At 50.0% G+C, this 24658-nt stretch overlaps 1 protein-coding gene across 1 annotated transcript in view; it reads left to right on the forward strand.

Moving 5' to 3' along the window:
* Nucleotides 1-24658, forward strand: part of LOC140425232 (ubiquitin-conjugating enzyme E2 E1-like) — a 117483-nt gene that overhangs the window by 35246 nt on the left and 57579 nt on the right. The gene's annotated exons all lie outside the window — the stretch shown is intronic.

A 24658-nucleotide genomic window follows, 5' to 3' on the forward strand; every position in this document is an offset into this window, starting at 1 on the left:
AATGGACACTGGATAAAAGCAAATTACTGCAGATGCTGGAATTTGAAACCAAAAGAAAAAATGTTGGAAAGTCTCAGCAGGTCTGGCAGCATCTGTAAGGAGAGAAAAGAGCTAACATTTCAAATCCAGATGATCCTTTGTCAAAGCTGTTTTCCCATACCGGCCTCCCGAACAGGGGCCGGAATGTGGCGACTAGGGGCTTTTCACAGTAACTTCATTGAAGCCTACTTGTGACAATAAGCGATTATTATTATTATTATTATTATTTTATTTTCTCTCCTTGCAGACTGCCAAACCGGCTGAGATTTTCCAGTATTTTCTCTTTTGGTTATAGGAATGAGCAGGTCCTTTTTCAAATGGCAGGCAGTGACTAGTGGGGTACTGCAGGGTTCAGTGCTGGAACCCCAGCTATTCACAATATATATTACTGATTTAGATGCAGGAACTGAATGCAATATCTCCAAATTTAGATGACACAAAGCTGGGTAGCAGGGTGAGATGTGAGGGGAACGCAGAGGTGCTTCAGTGTGATTTGGACACATTTGAATGAATGGGCAAATGCCTGGCAGATGCAGTGTAATGTGAGACTTTCCACTTTGGTAACAAAGCAGGAAGGCAGTTTATTATCTGATTGCCTATAAGATTGAGAGAGGGGACTGTACAACAAGATCTGGGTGTCCTTGTACACCACTCGTTGAAGGTAAGTGGCAGGTGCAGCAAGCAGTAAAGAAGGCAAATGGTATGTTGGCCTTCAGAGCAAGAGGATTCAAGCACAGGAGCAAGGATGTCTTGCTGAAGTTATACAGGACCTTGGTGAGACCACACCTGGAATACTGTGTGCAATTTTGCTGGTCGTGTCTGAGAAAGGATGTTCTAGCTATAGAAGGAGTGCAACAAATGTTTACCAGACTGATTCCTGGGATGGCGGTAACTGGCAAATTGAGGAGAGATTGAGTCGGTTCGGATTATATTCACTGGAGTTTAGAAGAATGAGGGAAGATCTCGTCGAAACCTATGAAATTCTAACGACTAGACCGGGTATTCCCGATGGCGGGTGAGTCCAGAACCAGGTCGCAGTCTACGGATGGGATAAAGCGGAGTTTCTTCACCCAGAGTGTGGTCGGTCTGTGGAATTCGCTACCACAGAAAGCAGTTAATGTTTTCAAGCGTGAATTGGATATAGCTCTTGGGGCTAAAGGGATCAAAGGATAAGGAGAAGGGAAGCAGGCACAGGTTACTGAGTTGGATGATCAGCCATATCATAATGAATGGTGGAGCAGGCTCAAAGGGCCAAATGGCCTACTCCTATCTTCTATGTTTCTGTGAATGGTAGGATATGTGTATCAAACATTCATGACACCTGACGCATAGAACCAGTGAATGACCCCATCCATCATGATCAGGAACAGTGGAAAACCTAGTAGGAACACCTACTTACTGTACTACTTCATAGGAGCATGGATGGAGAAAAGACCAAAGTCCATCTAGTTTATCTTCTATTATCCTGGTGGTTGCATGATTCAATGATAATGGAGTTATTGACTAATCATGGCACTCAAAATCTCTTAATCTGTTTACAATAGACCCAGAGGTGATAACTGGAATACTCCATTGGCGTGGGACTTTGGGACCCTTTTCTTTCCAAACATGTTGCAAGGCATGTCAAATTACTCATACACTGTATCCCAATGTTATTTTCAAATTTTATCTTATCGGTTTTACCTGACCTGCATTTGAATGATTCGATCCTCTTGTGAGTGTCAAAACAGCTGAAAGCTGAACATTTTCTGACACTACCAAGAGTGGGAACGGCAAGGATATAAAAAAAAATGACTGCAAGATAGATGAAAGGAATGCAAAACAAACTTTGAGGAATATTTCACTACATGTTCGGAGTAAGAGTGCAGCTTCATTGGTCGCCTCATGGGCCTCCAGGTTTGAGTGACATGGCTAGATTATAAATCATATCTACTGGGTCCTCTATGACACCAAGTACCAATGCTAAATGGCTGTAGCAAGAATAATTCAGGATAATGTCATACATGCAACAAATACATGCAACAATTTCCTGAATGTTAAGTTCAGTGTGGAGTCTCACGGTGAGAACAAACTTTATTAGCAAGGTAATGGCAAAGTGCTGCAAGTCAGCCAGCGGTTTTTAATTCCTCAAATTATTGGATTTTTAAAAAAATTAATAGCGGTGCACACCATTAATGCTAATGGTATAACTTTCCAGAAGTTGTAAACTTAAACTTTAAAAATCCTCGATTGTGGCTTTTTCCTTCTGTCCTTTAAAAAACAAAAGTGTCCTTTTCCCAGTGCACAGCAGAATAACGTTTCGGAGACATTGGACGGAATTTTCCTTTTAAAAAAGAAAAAATGACCAAGTGTTATCTCCGATCGCAATCAACCCACACTTAAGACATTTTTTCGGAGCTTGGGGTGATTTGTGGGGTGAATGAGATGTGCGGGTCCCAAAGATGCCAGCGAGGCGAGATCCTCTGAGATTGGGGGTGGAGCATTTTTAAGGGGGGTGCTGATCTCAGACTAATGCTACAGACGCCACTCTCTTCTTGCCCCAAATCACCAGTACCACCCACCTCCCCCCACCCCCCCGCTCCCGGGCCAACCCATCGTGAGTGGCAGCCCACTATAAGGTCGGTAAAGGCCATGGCACCCTGGCAATGCTAGGGCCATATTTCTGACCACCCGGTGCTGCAATGGCTTCTTGAGCCCTCCCAGCGTGGTCATCCGGTCTGGTCTCCATTGTGGCCAGTAGTGATTCCTGCTGGGGTCAGATTCCGCTGGCGGGTGGGAGAATTACAGGAACCGGGAGAATTTGGCTTGAAGCCAATTCTGCGTATTTGAATTAGAATTTTAATATGCTCATCCAGATTACGTCTCCTGGAAGGACCCATGAGCATCAAACTGTAGGTGCCTGATACAAATCCTGTTTTGGGCCTCGCCTGGAATTCTCCCGACATAGCGGGATTTGTGCCGGGGGCAGCAGGAGAATCCCACCCATTAACTGGTAATTCTTCAGGAGTCGAACTGTGTTAAGTTTATTTTGTAAACAAAATATCTAACGGGGCCATTTGAATGGTCATAAAACGTATCTCACTTGTACTGCAAAAAAACTTGGAAATCTGTTTCTGGAAAGTGTTCATGGTAATATCAGGTGAAGGCAGGAACACAGTCCATTTTAATGCCTTCTTCTAAATGGCATGTTAAGAAGCCATTGAATTAGCTGCCAACACTCAATCCAGATTCTCATGAAGAATGACCTCTTGTGGGCATGACATTTGGCACCTTTTACACATGGTCAAGAGGGGGGATAGGGAAACACGGGTAACAATATTTTTCCTTAGTTTCTGTGGTTGTTTCTTTCCTTTACAGTTACTAATTATTGTGATAATCTGTCATTATTATTACTGATTATTGTGATAGACTGTCCAATCTTTGGCTTTATGATCAGAACATTTAAAGTTCCATAACGCAGCGAAGCATCGGGCTGGGGTGGGGGAGGACATAAAACGGCGAAGCTTCAGGGGGAAGGTGATATAAAGCAGCGAGACTTCGCGAGGAGGGGGACATGAAGCAGCGGGATTTTTGGGGAAGGGCAGGGGATATAAAGCGGTGAAGACCAGGAGCCTGTCAGAAACCTCATTCAGACGGGGAAAGTCAAGGGTAAGATCACGGGGGTAGATATGTGATTGGTTGCTGAGTATATTTACTTCTCATCAAAACTAGGGAATTTCAATTGGGGGATGTATATTATTTGTTTATTTAATAAATTTAGTGTACCCAATTCATTTTTTCCAATTAGGGGGCAATTTATTGTGGCCAATCCACCTACCCTGCACAGAGAATTTCATAGAATTTTTCATAGAATTTACAGTGCAGAAGGAGGCCATTCAGCCCATCAAGTCTGCACCGGCTCTTGGAAAGAGCACCCTACCCAAGGTCAACACCTCCACCCTATCCTCATAACCCAGTAACCCCACCCAACACTAAGGGCAATTTTGGACACTAAGGGCAATTTATCATGGCAAATCCACCTAACCTAACATCTTTGGGTTGTGGGGGCGAAACCCACACAAACACTGGGAGAATGTGCAAACTCCATACGGGCAGTGACCCAGAGCCGGGATCGAACCTGGGACCTTGGCGCTGTGAGGCAGCAATGCTAACCACTGCGCCACCGTGCTGCCCTCAATGCATAACATTTATTGAAATAAGAATACAGCCCAAGGGAGAGGAGGCAGTAATTAAAATGTAATTAGTTAATTAAAACTGGTATAGAGATGGCAGTACGTGGGGGCACGTGGTTGCCACTGTGATCTAAGGCAAAAAGTCTGCAGTATGTGTCTGAAGCTTGAAGAACTTTGACTCTGATCTAATTAGCTGGAGTCCGAGCTTCAGATACTGTGAATGCATCATTGGGGACGTGGGCGGTGGTACCTGGACATTTTGTTCCAGGAGTTAGCCATACCCCTTAAGTTACTATCTTCCAATTTGGTCCAGTGTCATGGATAGCAAGGTGTTACTGCAAGTCAGGTACATATGGGGATCGAGAAGCTAGATGTGGAGGAGCAGCTGTCTTTTGCAACTGTCCAACAGGTTTGTGGTTCTTGCAGATTATCTGGACAAAAGCAGCGTAGCAGGGTGAATGAGTGAACTGACCATCAAACCATGGTACAGGAAGCCATTGGAGCTGGGGGAGTACCCAGGAATGTAGTGGTAGTCCAGGTCCGTTTAGGCAGAGGGATAGATGCTGTTCACTGCCGCCGAGAGCGGAAAGGCTGGTGTTACCTGACCAAGGCAAGGATTTAGGACATCATCTCTGGCTGGAGAGAAATTTGAAATGGGAGGGGGAGGATCCTGCTGTGGCGGTCCCCGTAGGCACTGATTACATAGATAGGACAAGGATAGCGGTTCAGCTGAGGGAGTATGAGCAGCGAGGGGCTAAATTTAAAAAGCAAAATCTCAAAGGTGGTAGCCTGAATTATCAGCTGAGCAAATATGGTGCAGGGTAAATAAGATTAGAGAGTTGAATGCTTGACTGAAAGATTGGTGTGGGGAAAAAGGGGGTTTGATCCATGGGGCAATGGCACCAGTACTGGGGAAAGTAGGTGCTGTAACTGTAACATTGGGGTGGTCTTCACCTGCACTGAGCTGGGACTAGTGCCCAGGTGAGTTGTACAACTTGGGTGATAGAGAGGGCTTTAAACTAAATAATGGGGGCAAGAGATCAAGTGAGGCAAGGTCTGATAAATTGGGGGGAGAAGATAAGGCAAGAAAGCAAAGTAGCAATAAGGGTAATGATAATCTGGGGCGAGATTCTCCGACCCCCCCGCCGGGTCGGAGAATCGCCGGGGGCTGGCGTGCATCCCGCCCCCGCCGGTTGCCAAATTCTCCGGCACCGGAGATTCGGCGGGGGCGGGAATCGCGCCACGCCGGTTGGCGCCCCCCCCCCCCCCCCCCCCCCCCGTGCGATTCTCCGGGCCGAAGTCCCGCTGCTAGGATGCCTGTCCCGCCAGCGTGGATTAAACCACCTCTCTTACCGGCGGGACAAGGTGGCGCGGGTGGGCTCCGGGGTCCTGGGGGGGGGGGGGCGTGGGGCGATCTGGCACCGGGGGGTGCCCCCGCGGTGGCCTGGCCCGCGATTGGGGCCCACTGATCCGCAGGCAGGCCTGTGCCGTGGGGGCACTCTTTTCCTTCCGCTTTCGCCACGGTCTCCATCATGGCGGAGGCGGAAGAGACTCCCTCCACTGCGCATGCGTGGGAATGCCGTGAGCTGCCGCTAACGCTCCCGCGCTTGTGCCGCCCGGAGATGTCATTTCCGCGCCAGCTGGCGGGGCACCAAAGGCCTTTTCCGCCAGCTGACGGGGCGGAAATTAGTCCGGCGCGGGCCTAGCCCCTCAAGGTTGGGGCTGGGCCCCCCAAGATGCGGAGGATTCCGCACCTTTGGGGCGGCGCAATGCCCGACTGATATGCGCCGTTTTTGGCGCCGGTCGGCGGACATCGCGCCGATACCGGAGAATTTCGCCCCAGAACATGAAAAGTACAAACTTAAAAATGCACCAGCAGGAAGGCCAGAGCTGCAATAATAGTACAAAAAACAGTGGCCAGGATTTTCTGGCACCCTTGTGGTGGAATTTAGCAGCCCAGCCAAATGTCCATTGTCTTTAGCGTGGCCGGATGATCCCGGTGATGGGCAGGTCCAGAAAATCCCAGCCAGTATGAAATTCTCGGAATGCACCCAGCATTTGTAACAAAATGGATGAATTGTCAGCTCGACTAGAAGTAAATACGTATGACCTTATAGCCATTACAGAGATATGGCTGCAAGGTGATTAAGGTCGGGACCTGAATATTCAAGGGTACATGACATTTTGGTAGTAGAGGAAGCTCGGAAAAGGCTCTGTTAATTCAGGGTGACAGTAGAGAAAGATGACCTAAAGATGTTCTAAAGATCAAGATGTGGAATCAGTGAGTAGAGAAAAGAAATAAAAGGTAAAAATCACTTGTGGAGTACCAGTGCCAACAGTAATTACGCTGTAATTCCATATACAGGAAGACATAATGAGGGATTATGAGAAAGGTACGGCGAAAACCATGATATAACCAGTGGAGTGTCATTGATATAATGCTAGGCAACAACTATTTATAATCCATATCAATGACTTGGATGAAGGGACTGCCATGGTTGCTACATTTGCTAATGATGCATAGGTAGGTCGGAGAGTAAGTAGTGAAATGGATTAAAGGAGTCTGCAAAGAGACATAAATAGTTTTAAGTAAATGGGCAAAAGCTTGGCAGATGGAGCACAATATGTGAGCTTGTCCACTTTGGTAGGAAGAATAGAAAAGCAGCATGTTATTTAAATGGAGAGAGATCACAGATATCTTGGACAGAGGGATCTGGGTCTCCTGGAACATAACTCCCAAATAATAGTATGCAGGCACAGCAAATGATTAGGAAGGCAAATGGAATGTTGATGTTTTTTGCAAGGGGAATGGAATATAAAAGTAGGGAAGTTTTGCTACAGTTGTACAGGGTGTTATTGAGACCAAAACTAGAGAACTGTACATAGTTTGATCCCATTATTTACAAAAAGGATAGAATTGCATTACAAGCAGTGCAGAGAAGGTTCACTGCTTCCTGGGATGAAAGAAGTGATTGTCTTGTGCGAAAAGGTTGGGCCTATACCCATTAGAGTTTATCAGAATGAGGGGTGATCTTGATGAAACATATTAGATCCTGAGGGGAATTGACAAGAGTAGATGTCAAAAAGACGTTTCCCCTGATAGGAGAAACTAGAATTGGGGACACGGTTTAAAAATAAGGGGTTTCTCATTTAGGACAGAGATGGGGATTCTTTTTTCTCTGAGAATCTTTAAGTCTATGGAATTCTCTCCCCCAGTGAGCAGTCGAGGCAGGATCGTTGAATATTTTTATGGCTCAGCTAGATGGGGAAGTCAAAAGTGATATACAGAAAAGTGGAGACCACAATCAGAACAGCCATGATCTTATCAAATGGCAGAGCAGGCTTGAGGGGCTGAATGGCCTACTCGTCATAATTTATATTTTTGTACATGTAGAAGAAATCCATGAATGAGTTTCAAAGAGTAAGATGTTTTTGACATTTTAGACCATGCTTCGGCTTGAAGTCGCATTGAGTTTGTCATCATACTAATCTCTGCCCCAAGGTAATTGTGTTTTTTGTGGTTAAATATAGAAAGTCTTGTGATGACGTGTTAGTGTTTCAATATTTTGTTCTGAAAACAATGCAAATGAATATCTTGGTATGAGTATTACTCACAAATGGCAGTGGGTAACCTCTTCTGTACCAATCATTGTAAATGCCAACTCCATTGTAACGGATTGGCTTTCAGACAGGATGACCTGGAGCAGGGTGTTGAGGGGTTGTATTAAAGCAACTTTAGTAGTACAGTTCCACACACAAAATGACTTGACGTTTTCAGCAAATATTAATTGCTGTATTTATCTTCTGGAAAATGTGTCCAAGCAGCTGTGAGCTTGGTTAGAAGAGGTCACAGTAAATTCAATAATGGTACACAAAGTGCTATTTTAATATGTTTCATGACACACACAGTGGTTGGTGGGTTGGGGTTGCAAGGACTTTTTAAACAGTATGAGCAGTGTGGAAAAGTATAGAGGAGCGGTGCCTCTGGGTCAGCCAGTGTTTATAAACTCCGGCAGTTACGGATAAAACCATAAATCTTCCGAGATCAGTACAATGATGTACAGAACATCAACTGAAGGCTTCAAACCATGTTGGCAACTTTGAAGGCCTTTGAAAGCAATGGGTCTTGTGCTGAAGATATAAATAGGACTTTGGTTTGAGCAAGGTTCAGTTCAGGTTCCCATCAGAAAAAAGAGGTTATATTTAGAAACTTCTTTTGAACCTGATATTTTGTATGCTAATATCAGTCGTGTTCTTTTTTTCCTCCTGAAGTACCAATAACGATATGGTTGACCATGCTCCATTTTCTTTATAAAATTAATAAATGATAATAAAAGAAGCAAGAGTGGTCAATAAAGGCTGAGTTTTAGGATCTGGTACAGGTAATACATAAATGCTGGCCTTGCCACAGGTGCCCCTATTCTATCCATGAATAGATAAAAGTACAATTCTTTCTCTTTTTCCTGAATGTTTGATTTCGCAGTGAGCCGTGCAATTGCTAAATAGTGACTGGTTGCAGGCTGAAATATTTTTGTGGTGCCAGAAAGATGGCTCCTACCACTCCTGGTCCTACAAACGTAAAAAGAAAATTAAAATTGCTCCTTTTAAGAACTGCTGGTTAGTGACTCGTGTCAGCAATTAGTCAGTCCATTTGTCCTAAAGTCGACACATTTCCTCAAATTTAAATACAAAAGGAAGCCTGTTATGGACATGGGGAAGGTGGGACAGGGACTTTGAGGCTTGCTTTAAAATTGATCACGTAGCCAGCAGAACTTACTTTTCAAATTTTCATTTGCTTACTACCCTGTTTTCCAATCTTAAAAAAGTGGTAGGTATATGGAAATTGGCCCCATTCATTCTTCATTTGCTTCGACACTTACTAACCGCCTTTGTAGTAGTCATAGCTTAACCAGTGCATGTGGCTGGGCTACTCAACCATCACCAACAATCCTATTCTCACCCATTACTAAAATAAGCACACCTTCTAGCAGGGGTCATTGGTGAGCACCTAGAAATGGGAACCCTGCTTGATCTTTTTCATTCACTCCCTAGCATAAGAATACTGACCAAGAACCATAAATTTAAGACCAATATTTTAGGTCAAAAGTCAGGATGTCGTCTTCTACACAGGCACCGTTTTTGGCTGATTGAATTATATGCTTGATTTGCCCCAATAAATGACCATTATAATGGAACAATATAATACCCAAAAACACAAAACAATTCATATTGCTTCACTAACATTAATTTATTTCATAGCATTTCAAACTTGATACATCTTGTCCAACAGACTATAAACATGTACCATAATGAATTAACCACGTTGGAACTTCCGGTGACGACGGGCGGAAGGCAGTCGCACACTGGAGGGTTCCCGCTCGGGAATAGAAATTTTGGAGTTTTAACGCCCGGTCCCAGGGGCAACAGAGGCTGAAAAAGCTGTAAAAAGGCACAGGGAGGAGAAATGTCCAAGTTTGGGGAAAAAAGCAGCCGTGAAAAAGGGGGTTAATGAAAGTCCGCCGGTGAGTGGAAACGTCAGCGCAGGATCTGTAAGGAAAGCGGAGGCTGGGACACCAGGGGAAGCCGCATTGCTCACAGCAGAAGAAATGACCAAGGTGATGGCTTTGGAACTTGAAAAACAGTTCACAAAGCACATGGAAGTCATGAAGAAGGAGAAGGGGGCGGTATTGAAAGTGCTGGTGGAGAGGGCGATAGCCCCGGTGAGGGCGGCGTTATCAAGCGCAGCGGCGGAGGTGCGTGAGCAAGGTGAGACATTGAAGGAAATGGAAGAGGCATTATCGCAGCACAGTGATGAACTCACCTCGATGGGGAAGGAGTTGCAGAAGGTGACAGACCAACAAGGGTCTGTGAGCCAAAATTGAAGACATGGAAAACAGATCAAGGCGGCAGAATCTGAGGATCGTGGGTCTGCCCGAAGGGGTGGAAGGCCCGAGGCCGACAAAGTATTTTGCCACGATGTTGGCGGAGCTTTTGGGGAAGGGGCACAATTCCTCTCGATACAAACTGGATCGGGCTCATCAGTCGTGGAGGCCTATACCAAAGGCGAGTGAGCCGCCAATAGTAGTAACTGTGTGTTTCAGTAGGTACAGCGTGAAGGAGAAGGTCCTGTGCTGGGCAAAGCAGAAGCGGGTGGTGCAGTGGGTTAGAGCTGGTATTGCATATACCAGGACCTTACGGTGGAGCTGGCGAGGAGGGCGGACTGCCTTTAGCCGGGTGAAGAAGGCACTGTATATCAGCAAGGTGCAGTGAGGCATAGTATATCCAGCTAAGTTTAGGGTGACCTACAAGTCCAAGGACTTTTTGGGACGGCGGAAGCGAAGGAGGAGTTTACAAAGGCAGAAAGACTGTGGCAGAATTGAGAAATGGGACTGAGAGCGGGTCGTGTACCGATGTTGCCTCATAGAACATAGAAAATACAGCACAGAACAGGCCCTTCGGCCCACGATGTTGTGCCGAACCTTTGTCCTAGATTAATCATAGATTATCATTGAATTTACAGTGCAGAAGGAGGCCATTCGGCCCTTTGAGTCTGCACCGGCTCTTGGAAAGAGCACCCTACCCAAACTCAACACCTTCACCCAACACCAAGGGCAATTTGGACATTAAGGGCAATTTATCATTGGCCAATTCACCTAACCCGCACATCTTTGGATTGTGGGAGGAAACCGGAGCACCCGGAGGAAACCCACGCAGACACGGGGAGGACGTGCAGACTCCGCACAGTCAGTGACCCAAGCCGGAATCAATGTAACATTATTTTTTCACTGCGTGGCGTGTTGGTGTATACACTAAATGAGTCGATGCTGTATATTTGGACAAGGGAAGAGTTGGAACTTTCATTTGCAATGATGGTTCTTTGGGGCTTCAGTGTGTATGCTGGGGTTGTGTGTTAAAGGGGATTTCTTGGTTTTCCTGGGACCAGGCAAGGGGGAAGGAGACCCAGGCGGGGGCCTCCACGCTGGCCCGTTTAAACCAGCCAGTGAACAGGTGGGGTGGAGGGGCTGTGGTCATCGGAGCCTGGTAGAACAGGTTTCGGTGAGTCTAGCTGGGGTGAAAAGTTGGGGGAAGGAGCAGAGGTTGGGGGGAGGAGTTTACAAGAGGAAGTGGAGGGAGGAGTACGGGTGGGGTGTCTACAATTCATGGGTATCATTCACATACTCTTTCGGGGATCGGATGGCGTTGAATATTAGGGGGGGGGTGGTTTTGGGGGGTGGACTATATATGTCAATGGTGACTAGGCGATTCCTGATTGCTTTTTCTTTTTCCTTTTTTTTCTCCTTGGGATGTTTTGTTTTATTTGATGCTTATATTGTCAGGTGGGCTGTTGTTTGGGGGGTGGTGGGAGGATGGGATTGTTGTTGTTAATAAGGGGATTGACATTGTATTCGTTAACGTTTGTTGGTGGGGTGTAAATTCTGAAGAAAATGTGAAAATGGAGAATAAAAATATTTTACAAAAAAGAAATGAATTAACCATGTTAAAATCTCTCTGAATCACAGAACAATTCATCCTAATAGTTTGGTTGTATAACATAAGCTTCCTCCTCATCAATGGTAAATTGGGACTGGTAACTTCAGCAATATCATTCCACAATTAATTGGGAAGGTACCATCGAGCGCATTCGACATTCCAGTTTTTAAAAGTAATATTTTTGTGTGACAATATTGGGATCAAGTTTATTGCACACGTCAATGACCCTTGACACAATGTTGCGACTGAGGGTACTTGCAGATTTCTGCCCGTAGTGAATTTTTTGCCTTCCAATCCAACATCCAATTGTTTCACATTTTTCGATACTGTCATTGAGAGGTTTATTTATACACCCATCCAAGGCTGAATAACACTTGCAGGGAATAACTGCCTTGTTGGTGTTGATTGATCTTGCATCATAACCTACATCGTCATGAAGGTCAAATTTGAACATGTCCCAGAGGAGCAAAACATTTTTCTTTGCATTGTCCTCCTGGTCTGAAATTCCACATTTCTTTGATCTATGTCTTGCAACTGCCTTTATCCATCAGGCCTTTCCTGTGAACATGGAGCCCTTGTGGAAAGGTGGTGGCGTAGTGATATTGTCACTATGTGATATTGTCACGGGCTGGTTTTAGCACAGGGCTAAATCGCTGGCTTTGAAAGCAGACCAAGGCAGGCCAGCAGCACGGTTCGATTCCCGTACCAGCCTCCCCGAACAGGCGCCGGAACGTGGCGACTAGGGGCTTTTCACAGTAACTTCATTTGAAGCCTACTTGTGACAATAAGCGATTTTCATTTCACTATAGTATTCCTAGACCCAGGGCAATGCGGATTAAAGTTCATATATCATAGAATCAACGGTGTAGAAGGAGGCCATTCAGCCCATCGAGTCTGCACCGGCTCTTGGATAGAGCACCCCAGTTAAGCCCACACCTCCACCCGTTCCCCATAATCCAGTAACCTCACCTAATCTACAGGCAATTTAACATGGCCAATCCACCTGACGTGCACATCTTTGGACTGCGGGAGGAAGCCCACACAGATACGGAGAGAATGCGCAGGCATCGCATGCTCTGGGAACCCAGGTTCCAACCCCACCATGACGGATATGAAATTTGTATTCAATAACTATCTGGAATTAAAAGTCTAATATGACTATGAAACCATTGCCGATTGTCATAACAACCTATCTGGTTTTCTAAAGTCTGCGGTCCTTACCTGGTCTGGCTTGCATCTGACCCACAGCAATGAGGTTGACTCTTAAATGCCCTCTGAACAAGGGCAATTAAGGATGTGCAATAAATGCTGGCCAAGCCAGCAACATCCACATACCATGAACAAATAAAACAAAATATCACTGCCGGTTTTAGTTTTGCCCCATACAAGTTAAAATCGCTGTGCATTTTGTGCCCATTCTCCTTTTACAAGGATGTTTTTTTCCTTCAATCTTGGTAACTGTCTTGTTTTGCTGGATGTCAAAGTATATATGTATTCCATACATATGGGGCGAAATTCTCCGTTATCGGCGGAAAGTCCGCCGATCGGCGCAAAAAACGGCGCAAATCCGACTTGCGTCACGTCGGAAAAAATGGGTCGATAGTCTCCGGCCCGAAATGGGCTAGCAGCGACGTAACGGGATCCGCGCTTGCGCAGTGGTTCACGCCGTGCAGCGTCATACGCGCTGCAAGGCGTGACGGCTCATAAGGCCGCGCTGCTCCCCCGCATCCGACTGGAACACCCGACTGGATGGCTGGCCGTCGCTCAGCCCCGAGGTTCGAGTCACGCGATGTGGAGGCGCTCCTGGACGCGGTGGAGCAGAGGAGGGACGCCCTGTATCCCGGGCACGGCCGCAGAGTTGCCCCACGCCACAGCCGGCGTCTGTGGAGGGAAGTGGCAGAGGCCGTCGCCGCTGTGGCCCTGACACCACGGACAGGCACCCAGTGCCACAAGAAGGTGAACGACCTCGTCAGAGCAAGCAGGGTGAGCCTCCCCATATCCCCCTCCCCCATATCCCCCCCCTCCCCCCATATCCCCCCCTCCCCCATATCCCCCTCCCCCATATCCCCCTCCCCATATCCCCCTCCCCCATATCCCCCTCCCCCATATCCCCCTCCCCCATATCCCCCTCCCCCATATCCCCCTCCCCCATATCCCCCTCCCCCATATCCCCCTCCCCCATATCCCCCTCCCCCATATCCCCCTCCCCCATATCCCCCTCCCCCATATCCCCCTCCCCCATATCCCCCTCCCCCATATCCCCCCTCCCCCATATCCCCCCTCCCCCATATCCCCCCTCCCCCATATCCCCCCTCCCCCATATCCCCCCTCCCCCATATCCCCCCTCCCCCATATCCCCCCTCCCCCATATCCCCCCTCCCCCATATCCCCCCTCCCCCATATCCCCCCTCCCCCATATCCCCCCCTCCCCCATATTCCCCCATATCCCCCCTCCCCATAACCCCCCATATCCCCCCTCCCCATAACCCCCCATATCCCCCCTCCCCCATATCCCCCCTCCCCCATATCCCCCCCTCCCCATATCCCCCCTCCCCATATCCCCCCTCCCCCATATACCCCCTCCCCCATATCCCCCCCCTCCCCCATATCCCCAAGTGAATCCAGCCGTAACCTTAACCTCTGCAATGCACGCGCAACCGATGGCGTGCATTCATATACCTGCCTAACACTGTTGCCTTTTACCCCTGCCACCACCCCCCCCCCCCCCCCCCCAGGAGAAGCGCGCACACAACAATAGGGAGCATGTGAGGACTGGAGGAGGGCCCGCTGATGAGAGGCCACTGACCGTACACGAGGAAAGGGCCCTGGAACTGGCTGGCGGACCTGAGGACCGGGAGGTTGCTGATGCAGAGGTCGGGGGCGTACTAGCGAGTGAGCCACCGACAGCCCGTCCCCATATCCCCCCTCCCCTATATCCCCCTCCCCTGTATCACCTGATCACTGCCTGATGTCTAACCATGCATGCTTCATTGTGTATCGCAGGACCAAACGTCCAGGCACCCATCCCCGCAGATGCAGACCGCCCGCAGGATGCCCCTCGGAGACCACGGGAAACGGAGAGACCCGGACCCTCCAGCATGCGACGCCCGCAGGATGCCCCTCGGAGACCACGGGAGACGGAGAGACCCGGACCCTCCAGCATGCGACGCCCGCAGGATGCCCCTCGCACACCACGGGAGACGGAGAGACCTGGAGCAACAGGGAGACGACACCCCGTCACGTGCGGGAGCGACCACCCAGCGACGAGTGGGGCAGCCACAGGCCCCCATCACATCCGAGCCAGGATACCACTACCCGGGACACCACTACCCGGGACACCACTACCCGGGACACCACTACCCGGGACACCACTACCCGGGACACCACTACCCGGGACACCACTACCCGGGACACCACTACCCGGGACACCACTACCCGGGACACCACTACCCGGGACACCACTACCCGGGACACCACTACCCGGGACACCACTACCCGGGACACCACTACCCGGGACACCACTACCCGGGACACCACTACCCGGGACACCACTACCCGGGACACCACTACCCGGGACACCACTACCCGGGACAGCACTACCCGGGACAGCACTACCCAGGAAGACGAAATACCGGACAGTGACACAGAGTGGATGGGTGGAGACGAACCCCCACCCCAAAGTGCCATGGACTCCGAGTGGGACGAAGAGCACGACACAACGCCACTGCTGTCACCAACACCCTCCACCATCGCAGAAACACTCACCACGGTTGGGCACTTTAGTGATGAGGCGTCTGGTACACTCACTGGTGCGCACAACGCAGCCGTCCCGGTACAGCAGGTGGAGGTAGGAGCAGCAGAGGGACCGGGCGGTCGGAGGGCAGCCCAGCCCAAGCGAACATCTGCCACCCAGATGGATCCCGGGTTCCTGCAGTTACCACACCCACACATAGATCCGATGCAACCACCGACCCGGAGACGAGCGAAGAGGGTGACGGGTGGCTTGCGGCGGCTGCGGTCGCAGGTGGAGGAGTCCACCCACGTCCAAGAGCTGGGAGTGGTGCCGGTCATGCGTGCCACCCAGGCTGACACCGCACGGGTGGCGTCCGCGGTGGAGGCAATGGGTGCGACGGTGTCAGACATGGGGAACGGTTTGCGAGGCCTGGGGCCTTCCGTGCAGGCGGCGTCTGTGGCCCAGGACATGGCTGCCCTCTCACAGGAGGCCATGAGCCAGTGCCAGCACCAGATGGCAGAGGCGCTCAACGCCATAGCCCAGTCTCTGCAGGCCATGGCCCAGTCTCAGCAGCCCATGGCCCAGTCTCTGCAGGCCATCGCTGAGGGCATCGGCGCCAGTGGCCATGTGCGAGCCGGCGTCGCACTGTCACAGACAAGGTTTGCCAACCCCCTGGGCTCCATGTATGCAAACCTGCAGACCCCTGTCGATACCAGCACGGGCCTTCAGGACTGGCAGCGCCAGATGTCGGGGGCGCGTCAGATGGCCAGTCCGTTCGCATCCCCCACCCATGTAGAGGCCTGGGGGCCATCGGGCACCCCAAGGGAGGAGGAGGTGGTGTGGTCCGTTCTGGCTCCCTCTGTAGGGGAGGTCCCGGTACACCGCGACACCTCGGACTCCCCCCCCTTCCGTCCCAGGTGCATCGGGTGGGCAACGGGCAGGACCGGCTGGCAGCTCGCCATCCCAGTCGCCCGGGCCGCAGCCTGGCCCATCTAGGCCAGGACGCCCCAGGAAACGGCCGCCAAAGGGATCCAGTGTCAGAGGGCAGGAATCACAGGAGCCCACCTCCAGTTCTGCTGTACCGTCTGGGGAACCACGTAGACGTAGTCAAAGGGCCCGTAAGGCCAAACAATTAGACACTGAGTAAGTTGGCACGGGTGCAGGGCACAGATGAGCTTTAGGCGCTAGGGCACGTGCATGAACTCCTTTGGTTATTAAAGTCAATGTTACACCTACCGAAGCTGCCTTTGTGCTCTGTCCAAAGTGTGCGGGGGTGTCATGTACGTTGAGCGCAAGTGTGTGTGTGAGGGGTGGTCTTACCTCAGCCCCAGGTGAGTCTGCCCCCTTCCCCCTGGGCCGCCATCAACATCCCCCGGGCAGAGGACGGGACCGTGCGCTGCAGTGTCACAGCCGCATGCAGGGATGGTCCGGGTGGATGGTGGTACTGTGGCCATGGGTCAGACATAGTCCAACGATGTAGAGCCAGGAGCTCATCGCAGGGCGGGTTGTCATCATCCTCCATGGCCTGCGATAGACACGCGTCCACCCGCAACTGTGTGAGCCCGGCCCGTTGTGCCGCAGGTGGATCGGCAATGAGGGGGGGGGGTGGTGTGCATGTGGGTGGGGTGGGTGGGGTTGGGGAGGGGGGTGAGGGTGCTGGGTGGGTGGATGGGTGGGGGGTGTGGGTGGTCGGCTGTTGCCATGGTGTGCGGTCTGTGGCCATACTACCCGATTCCCACGCCCATCTAGTCAGTGAAGCGGGCGTCGATCAGCCTGTCCCGTGCCCGCTGGGCCAGCCGGTAACGGTGGACAGCCACCCGCCTGTGTCTACCCCGTCTGCCCTGACCATTGCCCCCATCCCCCTCATCTGGGAGGACTGGGCCTCTTCCTGCTGCTCCTCCACTCCGCCCTCCTCTGCCTGCGGCACATCGCCCCTCTGCTGGGCTATGTTGTGCAGGACGCAGCACACCACAATGATGCGGCCGACCCTATCTGACCGATACTGGAGGGCGCCCCCAGAGAGGTCCAGGCACCTGAAACGCATCTTCAGCACACCAAAGCACCTCTCGATCACTCCCCTTGTCGCTACATGGGCATCATTGTAGCGGTTCTCCGCCTCATTGCGTGGCCTCCGTATAGGCGTCATCAGCCACGATCGCAATGGGTAGCCCCTGTCGCCCAGCAACCAGCCCCTCAGCCGGGGATGGCGTCCCTCGTACATGCCGGGGATGGATGACCGCGACAACACGAATGAGTCGTGTACACTGCCTGGGTGACGGGCGCAGACGTGCAGGATCATCATGCGGTGGTCGCAGACCACCTGTACGTTCATCGAATAGGTCCCCTTCCTATTAGTGAACACGGCCCTGTTATCTGCAGGTGGCCGCACGGAGACGTGCATCCCATCGATCGCGCCCTGGACCATGGGGAACCCGGCAACGGCAGAGAAGCCCACGGCCCGGGCATCTTGGCTGGCACGGTCCACGGGGAAGCGGATGTAGCGGTGCGCCATGGCATATAGGGCATCTGTCACTGCCCGGATGCACCGGTGCACCGATGTCCGCGATATGCCGGACAGGTCCCCACGCGGTGCCTGGAATGACCCCGTTGCATAAAAGTTCAGGGCCACCGTAACCTTGACGGACACTGGGTGAGGGTGTCCCCCGCCAGTGCCACGCGGTGACAGGTGTGCCAGCAGGTGGCAGATGTGTGCCACGGTTTCCCGGCTCATCCGGAGTCTCCTCCTGCATTCCCGGTCCGTGAGGTCCTGGTATGACTGCCGGGGCCGGTACACACGGGGCGCCCTCGGGTGCCTCCGTTGCCGTGGGGCCGCGACGTCCTCCTCCCCCTCCTCGTCCTGTCGGTCAGGTGTCCCTCCAGCCTGGGCGGCTGCCACCTGCCCCTCTGCGGCAGCCTGCGCCGCCTCTCTGGCACGCTCCTCCTCCTCCTCCTCCTCATCCAGGGCAACATAGACATGAGCGGCTGCCACCACGGCGGCCAACATCGCTGGATGATCTGAAAACCTGACGGCCTGGTGGGGGGGGAGGGGAATGACGACATGTCATCATTGCCCATATCCCCATCTCCCCCCAGCCAGGTGGCATGGACCGCATGGGTCCAACTGTTGGAGGCTGGCAACTGGCCAGGTGGACCAACTCACTTGCCCTCCCATCCCCCTCCTCGGCACGGACCCCCAAGCCCCAGCCTCCACCCCGGCACGGCACGGACCCCCCCCAACCTCCACCCCAGCACGGACCCCCCCCCAACCTCCACCCCAGCACGGACCCCCCCCCAACCTCCACCCCGGCACGGACCCCCCCCCCCCCCCCAACCTCCACCCCAGCACGGACCCCCCCCCCCAACCTCCACCCCGGCACGGCACGGACCCTCCCCCCCCAACCTCCACCCCAGCACGGACCCCCCCCCCCCCAAACCTCCACCCCAGCACGGACCCCTCCACCCCGGCACGGCACGGACCCCCCCCCCCCCAACCTCCACCCCAGCACGGACCCCCCCAACCTCCACCCCAGCACGGACCAACCCCCAACCTCCACCCCAGCACGGACCCCCCCCCAAACTCCACCCCAGCACGGACCACCCCCCCCCCCCCCCCCAACCTCCACCCCGGCACGGACCCCCTCCCGGCACTCCCCCGGAGCCCAGCCTACTCTAACCACCACCCCCCCCGCCGCACACACACACACACAACCCGAGACACACCTCTCCTCACGCAATCAGACTGCGGCCACGCCATTGCCTGCCCAGAGCCAACCCCCCAGGCCGTCATTCACCTCCACGCTGGTCGGCGTGAGCCTGGAGCACCGGGTCACGCCGATGAAAAGGAGGTTTGATTCACGTCGACGTGAACGGTCATCACGTCGACGGGACTTCGGCCCATCCGGAAGGGAGAATATCGGCAGGCCAAAAATCGGCTGCCTTGCGCAGACCCGTGACATTCTCCGCGGCAGCGGCGCCATTAACGCCCCGCCGACTTTGCTCCCTTCGGAGACTTCGGCAACCGGCGGGGGCGGGATTCACGGCGGCCAACGGCCATTCTCCGACCCTCTGGGGGGTCGGAGAATGACGCCCATGAAGTCAGTCGCACATTCTTCTCTTGCTGTTGGATGACAAAACGTGAAACTTGATTCTTTTTGTTATGGGCGAGGCGTTTTCAGAACCCCAAAATGTATCATGGAGTTCAACCAACCTCTCCCTTTAATGTATTTGTGGCTTTTCCTAGCACACGGCTTTTTCCCTCGGTGTGGGATTACAATTATGGACACATGGGTTTTTAAACACAAAACACTGTTTATTCCATGAACTCAACTTAACATCTCAAATAAACATTGGATCTCTTAACACCCCTTACTTTAAAAATAACTCCGAAAATATTGCAACAGTAAATAATTCCTTAAAATGTTCCTTCAAACTTCCAAGAGACTTAACACCTTTAAACAGAATCACATCAGGTTAAAGGCGTTACAATTATGAGTTTAAATCACCCACATGATCCAGAGATAGTCTTTCATGGCAGAGATCCAGCTCACTGCAAACACAGACACACACCCAGCTCTTTTCCAACTGCAAAACAAAACTGCCAAAATGGCTGACCTGAGCTCCGCCCCATCCACTCTCTGACATCACTGTTTTCTTAAAGGTACATTGCTTAAACATCCATGTCTTAAAGGTACTCTCACATGACATTTTATTGAGCTTGGGTGACAGGTACTGTAAATCCTTTGCTTTCTGACAGAGTACTAAATTGTGCCTTTTCATTCACCTTGTGCATGACCTGACCCTGGCCTTTAATTCTGGCAAGCTATCGTTCTTCAACGATGGCATTGGATATCTCCAAGGATGATGATGATATTACCATCTTGCTGATGCTTGTTACCCATTCTGCCACTTTCTCTTTCTCCAGGTGAGGCTGCTTGCTCAGTCTCCTCCACTGGTGTATTTACTCTTCGGCTTCTATTCTGTTGGATATCTTTCTCCTGTCTCCAACTATTTTCTCAACCTCTTGCTGCTGAACAATTCTTAGTCTTCTTGGCAAATACTACAGCTTTCATTTTAAATTGAGCTGCATACTTGTTCTTTCTTGAAGGCTTCGTGGTCGATCATGTGGTGTGTTACAACCTAGATACCTGAATCACACATCAGTGTACCCAACGCTGCAAAGTCCTCCTTACTAACATCTGAGGATTTGTACCAAAATTTGGAGAGCCGTCCCCCAGAATAGTCAAGCAACAGACTGATGATTTATACAAAGTGCGATTCTGTGAATATGACCATGTCCCAGATGCTGCCATCACCATCCCTGGGTATGCCCTGTCCTACCGACAGGACAGACCTAACGGAGGCAGTGACACAGTTGTATACAACCGGGAGGGAATTGCCCTGGGATTCCTCTATGGTGACTCTGTACGTTATGAAGTCTTGTGGCTTTGGGTCCAACATGGACAAGGAAACCTCCTACTGGTTATCACCCACCACCCTCCTTCAGCTAATGAATCCGCACCCATCCATGTTGAACACACTTGGAAAAAGCACGATGAGTGGTAAGGGTACAATATGTACTCTTGAGTAGGGGACTTAAATGTTCATCACCTGGAGTATCTCGGTGGCACTGTTACTGACTGAGCTGACCGAATCCTGAATTACACACATTGATTGGCAGAGACATGGCAGCTGGAATTGGCAGGGGGGAGGGGATCTTGTAGTTCCCATATATACCGTTAAACTAATGAACAAAGTAATTACTGGTAAGTAATTGATCGCAGTGCAATTTGATCCATGAAAACATTTAAGGCCTAATTTTACATAAAGTATATGGAAAAAATACCTTTTATTTAGGTCAAAAGTAATGGAGTCAAATTTGCATAAAATCGACTTTAAAGTTATACTGGTCTTGCATTTTCAACAGTTAGACATAGACATAGAATTTACAGTGCAGAAGGAAGCCATTCGGCCCATCGAGACTGCACCGGCTCTTGGAAAGAGCACCCTACCCAAGGTTAACACCTCCACCCGATCCCCATAACCCAGTAACCCCACCCAACACTAAGGGCAATTTTGGACACTAAGGGCAATTTATCATGGCCAATACACCTAACCTGCACATCTTTGGACTGTGGGAGGAAACCGGAGCACCCGGAGGAAACCCACGCACACACGGGGAGGATGTGCAGACTCTGCACAGACAGTGACCCAAGCCGGGAATCAAACTTGGGACCCTGGAGCTATGAAGCAATTGTGCTATCTACAATGCTACCGTGCTGCCCCAAACTAGCATTTGTGCACCAGAAATACCAGGGAATAATCATTCTGAAATTAATGGAATCTCACCATCTTGCATGGTTCTCTTTGATGTCTTTGAGATGTTTTTCTGCATCAGATCTGATACTATTCAGTGTACCAGCAGATAATTTTTTTTTATTCGTTCATGGGATGTGGGCATCTCAGGCTGTGCCCGCATTTATTGGCCCATCCCTAATTGCCCTTGAGGGGTCAGTTAAGAGTCAACCAACCACATTGCTGTGGGTCTGGGGTCACATGTAGGCCAGATCAGGTAAGGATGGCAGATTTCCTTCCCTACAGGACATTAGTGAACCAGATGGGTTTCTCCGACATTCGACAATGGTTTCATGGTCATCATTAGACTTTTAATTCTAGATTTTTATTGGATTCACATTTCACCGTCTGCAGTGGCAGGATTTGAACCTGGGTCCCCAGACCATTACTCTGGGTCTCTGGTTTACTCGTCCAGTGACGATGCCGCTACAAATAACTGTCTATAAAACAAACCAGTAGCTTAGTAGTAAGCCAACAGGCTTCAGCAGGGAAGTTACACCAATTTCTAAAACTACTACAACAAGTAAAGAAGTAACATTTTTAGTTTTCAGAGTATCTTGTAGAAGTGTTACATGCCTATATGAGGTTGACTTAAAAACAGAAATTGTTCATCAACTTGAAACATCAACTATCTCCACAGATCCTGCTGAGTGAGTATTGTCAGCATTTTGGTTTGTATTTCAGAGTTATAGCATTCTCAGTATAAGTTGGCTTTTTGTGCATACGAAATTCAAGTGCTAGGTTTCTCTGCAAATTTTATGTAAATATTTCATATTCATGATGAGCTGCTTCACATTGATTTCTTATTTGTATATAACTGACCTTTGAATATCCAAAATAAGCTTATGTGGTTAAGGAGTCCCTAATGTTATCTTGGGTGTTTTTGTTAAAATAAAATTGAATAAACATTTTCCAAGTTGTCCCATTTAGATATCACAACAGCTACAATCTTACGCAACTGATTTAAATCTCATCCTTCTCTGGAGCGTGTTCCAGAGAGCCGATGTGAACAAATCCATTCTCTGTTGCCATGACTTGCCTGCAGGATAAGACCTTGAAGTTGGATCACAGAAGGAAAAAAATGATCTTTCCCCAGGGACCTTACTGGATAAATTGATATCCTGTCTGCCTGCCAGGCAACTTCACAGCAGTATGTTTTCAATTTATTTTGAATATTTGTTCAACTTGGAATCCCATTTTAAGGTATTGTACCTTCTGAAAAAAGTGAAATCATGTTTGCACTGATCTTTCCAATCGCAAAGAAGCAAGCAGCACATTTTAACCTTGATAGATTAATTAATGAAAAATAAAAGATTTCACATGGAACCATTATTTTCACTTTCAAAGTGGTTGACTTTTAAGGGTCCTCTGGAATGGCCTAGCCACTCAGGGGAATACTTGGTCTATGTTTACTTTATCAATCCCTTTTAGTATTTTGTACATCTCGATAAGATCCCCTCAGATCCTTCTAAACTCCAGTGAGTGTAAGTCCACACTGTTTAATCTCTCCTCATACATCAACCCTTTCATCCCCGGAATCAATCTGCTGAAATGCCTCCAATGCCATTACATTCTTCCTCAAATAAGGAGACTAAAACTGGACACAATACACTAGATGTGGTCTCACCAACACCTGATACAATTGCATCAGCACTTCTCTACTTTTATACTCCAGTCCTTTTGCAATAAACGCTAACATTCCATTTACATGCTGTACCTGCATACCATCTTTCTGTGATTCACGAACAAAGACACCCAGGTCCCTCTGCCCAGGCATATTTTGAATCTGTTTTTGATTTAGATAATTTGCCGTTGTATTTTTTTGTCCAAAATGGATAACCTCACACTTATCTTAATCAAACTCCATCTGCCAAATTTTGGTCACATCTCCTAGCCTATCTATATCCATCTGTAAAATCTTTATCTCCTCTTCACTGCTTGCTTTCCCACCTATTTTAGTACCATCTGCAAATTTTGCTTTGTACACTCTGTCTCTGCTTGCAGATCATTTATACATCCCTGCCTTGTCTTGTCCCTCTATTCAATTGGAAGTATCCCAAGTTCAAGGCGTTGGTATGAACACTAGCTGAGGTAGCCCTATGCAATCACCGTAACCACAGAATCAATTTTGGCCCCAGAATAACTTCGCCAGTACTTCAAAAAGGTGCCTCCATTCCACCCTCAAATGCCATCACGGCATCCAAAGGCACAATCACCTCCGGCTCAGGTCCCACGGATGGGGAGAGGAGAACATTCAACCGCCTCCGAATATGTGAGACAATTGTCAAACTTTAACAAAGCCTGTCTGATCCTCTGCAATCATCTCAGGGAGACATGGCTCCAGCCTTCCCACCAACACCGTAGCCAGTATCTTGACGCCTACATTTAACAGTGAGATATGCCGGTATGACCCACACTCCACAGGGTCTTTATCCTTCTTCGACAGAAGGGAAATAACTGCTTGCGAGAGTGTAGCAGGCAGGGATTTCCATAAGAAAGGATCATTGAACATGTCTACCAGCAGTGGGACCAACTGATCCGCAAACGTCTTCCAGAATTCCACAGGAAACCCATCCGGTCCAGGAGCTTTACCAGTTTGCATCTGGCCAATACCTATCAAAATCTCCTTGGCCTCCAACTCTTCCTGCCTCTCATCCCCCACCATTGGAAACTCCAACCCATCTAAAAATGCCAACGTGTCCAACGCCTCTCCAGCCGAGGGCTCTGACCCATAAAGATATTTGTCCCTGCCCTTGAAGCCCGAGTGAAAGACCTGGTCTGGTTCCTCACCTGCAAATGAGACTCCTGCAAAAACACCACATCAGCCCTCAGATTCTTTAGGTGAGAGAAAACGCTGGACCTTTTTACTGGG

The sequence above is a fragment of the Scyliorhinus torazame genome, chromosome 6 (assembly GCF_047496885.1).
Source record: "Scyliorhinus torazame isolate Kashiwa2021f chromosome 6, sScyTor2.1, whole genome shotgun sequence".
NCBI classification, from domain to species: Eukaryota; Metazoa; Chordata; class Chondrichthyes; order Carcharhiniformes; family Scyliorhinidae; genus Scyliorhinus; species Scyliorhinus torazame.